The following is a 4,881-nucleotide window of genomic DNA, read 5'->3' on the forward strand; positions in this document are numbered from 1 at the left end:
AACAACCAGGAGCCATTTGTTGCAGCCACTGTGTCAATCAACCTTATTGACGCTTTTCCTCTTTTTTTGCTGACTCTCTACTTTCTCAAACTTGATTTCCTTCTCCAGGGACTAGTCCTTCCAGATAACATATCCAAAGAAAGTATGTGAGACAATGTCTCCCATCCTCACTTCCAGGAAGCACCCTGGTTGTACTTCCTTTAAACAGGTTTGTTCATTCTTCAGACAGTCCATGGTATATAATTTTCTTTGCCAGCACCATAACTCAAAGGCATCAATTCTTCTTTGGTCTTCTTAATTCATTGTCCAACTTTCACATGCATATGAGGCAATTGAAAATGCATGGTTTGGGTCAGGTGCACCTTAGTCTTCAAAGTGACATCTTTGCTTTTTAACACTTTAAAAGAGGTTTTTTGCAATAGATTTGCCCAATGCAACATGTCAGTTGACTTCTTGACTACTGTTTCCATAAGCATTGATTGTGGATCCAAGTAAAATGAAATCTTTGACAATGTCAATACTTTGTTCCGCGTATCATGATGTTGTTTATTGGTCCAGTTGTGAGGACTTTTGTTTTCTTAACATTGAATTGTAATTCACATTGAAGGCTGTAGTCTTAGATCTTCATCAGTAAGTGCGTCAAATAGTTCTCACTTTCAATAGGCAAGGTTGTGCCATCTGCATTATTACAGGTTATTAATGAGTCTTCATCCACTCTTGATGCCATGCTCTTCTTCATATAGTTCAGCTTCTTGGATTATTTGTTCAGCACACAGATGGAGTAAGTATGGTGAATGGATACAACCCCACGGCATACCTTTGCTGATTTTATGCCACTCAGTATTTCCCGTCCTGTTTGATCTATGTACAGGTTCTTTATAAGCACTTTTAAGTGTTCTGGAATTCCCATTCTCCCTAATGTTATCCATAATTGTTAGAATCCACATATCATAAATATCACACAGAGTAAAATTTTGCTGAAGATAATTTTTAATGATTATAATAGTACAGTGATAGGGAACTGCCAAAAATTGAAGCTGTAGTCAGAAGAGGATGTGGAACAAGGGGTACATACCATTGCTGAGATCACACAAATCTTGGTGGAAAGCATAGGATACCAGGAAGAAGTTTACTTGTACTTTATTGTCTATGTAAAGGCATTTGACTATGTGGATCACAGCAAATTATGGGTAACATTGCATGTGTCCATAGTGTCACCCAAAGTTCATTCTATTATATCATTATCAAGCTAGCTTATTTATTTGCTTACTTTCCATCATGTCTTTGTCTCTCAGCTCAGTGGTAGCTATCTTGAGACTGTCTAAACCCATAGGCTTGGGTAGGAAGATAACATACTTAATTTGATTTTTGCTGCAGGATTTGGTCCTTCTGTTTAAGAGAGAAATCTAATAGCCCTTAGTTAGTGGAAACATTTTTTCTGTCATATCTGCTACTATTTGGGGCTTAGCAGTTGAGTCCTAATTTCTGGACTTTCTATTCTTTTTCATTTGTGCCTGCATATCTTTGTATAGCAGACTTTCCCACCCCCTTTGAGCTCATATAATTTTGTAATTCCTTGTTAAATACAGGGAGTAGCAACCAACACACAGCAACATTCGGACTCTTTCCAACCACTCTCCTTAAATTAAAAGCTCAATAGGCACTTGGTCTGCCTCCCAAGTAATGGCACATAATTGTTCTCCCAAAAGCCTTGCCATTGCATAGCATAGATCTTCAACGTTTCAGTCCCTGATATTCATTGCATTGCCATCTGCTAGTCAATCATGAAGGGAATGTCATATATTTTATGTTTTGTTATTATGGTGCACTGCTTGTTCTGCTGTCTGAGTCAGTCCCAGAAAAATCTGCTTTCTCTATGTCACTGTCCCTGAACACTGTAAACATACTGATCTCGTTCTCCTGGGCTTTTCTGTCTGAACCCAAGTTTCTACCCTTGTTGTGATTTTTCAAATGCTGTATTGACTACAAAGTATAGGTAATTTTCCACTTGATCTTTGCTACTTAATAGTGTTTCATAGTTAATTCTATAGCTAAGGTATTGAGTTCTGAAATGAGTGTAGAGAAAAACTCTGTGTATGAACAGCTAATGATTGCCTAGTTCTGAATTTTTTTGTGAACTGATGGATTTTAACATCAATCAGTGATGTACATTCATACAGGACACGTTGTGTAAGTTTCTTATAGTATAATCAGGTGTTGCACATTTTTAAAGATGTCACTGCCTGATTTCACTATAAGAATGAAAGATAGCATATCAAACATATTAATATTTCATTTTTTCCCCTAAGGAAATACTTGAAAATGTCAAATTCAATGGTTTAAATCACACTAAACATAAAATAAAACATTTTCTCTTGCTCTCTCTCTCTCTCTTTTTAAAGTTTTTATTGTGAATTGAGTGATAGTTTATATGTGAGAACATCAGTTTTACAATCATCCTTTCATTGCAATAATTATAATCTCCATGCAACATCATTCAGCAGTATTTCTTTCTATTTCCTCTGTTTTTTTGGGGGGGGATGGGGGGGGGATGCCCACAAAAACCCTCAGGAATATGTAGTAATTTAAAGAACCAAAGGGCACACTCTGCAAGCCTGCCTCCTGGCCACCAGCACTCAGTCTCTCTGTTTCCATGAGTCTAGAGTCCTCAGCAGCTTTCTCTCTCCAAGTCCTCATCTCTGCCTCCATTTCTGGTATCACTGCTTCTCTGGATAGGGTCCCACATGCTGTTCGTGCTCTTCTTCCTTGAAGGTCCCAGAGTCTTTTGCTCTTGTACTTCAAGGTCAACTACTCCCCCTTTTCTAAAATGAAACATTTTCACCTGTCTGGCATACTATGATGGTTTTTTCATGTTGTTCTAGTGTTGAAAATGATGTAATTGGTTTCCAAATACCATCAGGGTAGTAGTGGCTGCAACAGTGGGCTCAAATATAACAATTGTGAAGAAGGCTCAGGACTGGGCAGTGTTTCGTTCTGTTGTGCATAGGGTTGCTATGAGTCAGAATGGACTTGATGGCACCTAACAACAGCAATAACAACAAACTCATGAGGAATAGGTTTGGTGGGAGTTTCAGACTAAGTCAGACTAGGATGAAAGACCAGGTGATCTACTTCTGAAAATTGGCTAATGAAAACATTGTGGATCCCAACAGAACATTGTCCAACTTGCTTGCTTTGGCCAAGTCGTTAGTAACGATCACTAAATGAAGACATCATGTTTGATGAGATAGAGGGTGAGTGAGGACCAGGAAGACCCTCAGTGAGATGGACTTACACAATAGCTACAATGATGGCTTGAACATGCTGACAGTGTGAGGATGCTGCAGGACCCGACAATGCTTTGTTTTGCTGTACATGAGATCCCCATGAGTCAGAACCGACTCGAAAGAAGCTAACAACACCACCCCCCTATGGTTATTATGGAGTATATTTTGGTAAATGAGGCAGTAATATGCACATAAAAGTCTCCACATTTTATAATTAGTTCAAAAGCATGTTTAGTGAGGTATAGTTCAGAGCCTTTGCGGAGTTGTATTTAGCCTTGATAATAGAGTTTCATACTGCTATTGGAGTGGTTACAAATCGGGCTGCTAATTTCATGGTCAGCAGTTCGAAACCACCAGCTGCTCCCGGAAAGATTTACAGCCTTGGAAACCCTGTACAGGGTCGCCATGAGTCGGAACCAACTCCATGGCACATAACAACAACAGCAACATTGGAGTACTGCTTAGTTTAACCATCTGACGCCCAGTCTGCTAAAATAAAACTAAGCACTGGATCACAAGATCAGTTTGAATTGCAAGATCAGCAGTTCAAATTCACCAGTTGCTCCTTGGAAACCCTATACAGGGTCGCTGTGAGTCAGAACCAACTCCATGGAACTTAGCAACAACAACAACACATGTAACTGTAACCTTTGTCTGCAGTTACCCAGGTAGGGTGGAAGAGATCTGCACTGATCAGGATTGGCAATTCTATGCCACTGTCATGATCAACCCTCGATTCTCCATGACTTAACCTCAAAAAGATTTAGTTCTCACTCACGTGACAACCTAATGTGGGTTGGGAGGCAATTTTGGTAGCTCTTCCTTAAGGGATAACTAAAAGATCCAGTCTTCTTCCAACTTGCCATGTTGACATTTTTAATACCTGGCTTTCATGGTTGGTATGGAGGAGAAAGAAAGAGTGTGGGCAATTGTCTAGGAGGTTTTATGTCTAGGACTGCAAGTCATGTGTCTAATTTCTGTCCATATCCTACTTCACGTGGTCCCAGTGTAGCTGCAAGGACAGCTGGGAAATGCAGTCTTTTTGAGTGCCCTGGAAGATGGAATGCTTCAGAATAATGATGAACCCTTCTAAATGTTAGGTAGGGACTTCTGCTAGCCGAGTGGTTACAAGTAGGGCTGCTAATCTCAATGTCAGCAGTTTGAAACTACCAGTGGTTCCACCAAAGAAAGATGAGGCTTTTTACTCCTGTAAAGATTTATAGCCTCGGAAACCCTATACAATGTGGCTATGAGTTGGAACCGACTCCACCACACATAACCACCACCACCACCTGTGAGGTGGATAGAGGGATAAGGATGAAAGAACTGAGAGGAGAGAACAGTACACTTCAGAAGTGGAATCTGCTGGTCTGTGGGAGTTACTGGATGTTTTGCTGTGGTTGTTAAGCGTGGTTGAGTCAGTTCCAACCCATAGTGACCCTGTACAGGGTTTCTGAGGAGCAGCTGGTGAACTTGAACCACTGACTTTGCAGATCAAACTGACTTTGCAGTCCAGAGCATTAACCCACAGTGCTGGTGTCATGAAATGGGAGGATACCCCAAAATTTTCAGCCTGGGCTTCTGGCTACCTCTG

Source organism: Chrysochloris asiatica, unplaced genomic scaffold, assembly GCF_000296735.1.
Source record: "Chrysochloris asiatica unplaced genomic scaffold, ChrAsi1.0 scaffold00016, whole genome shotgun sequence".
Classification (NCBI taxonomy): domain Eukaryota; kingdom Metazoa; phylum Chordata; class Mammalia; order Afrosoricida; family Chrysochloridae; genus Chrysochloris; species Chrysochloris asiatica.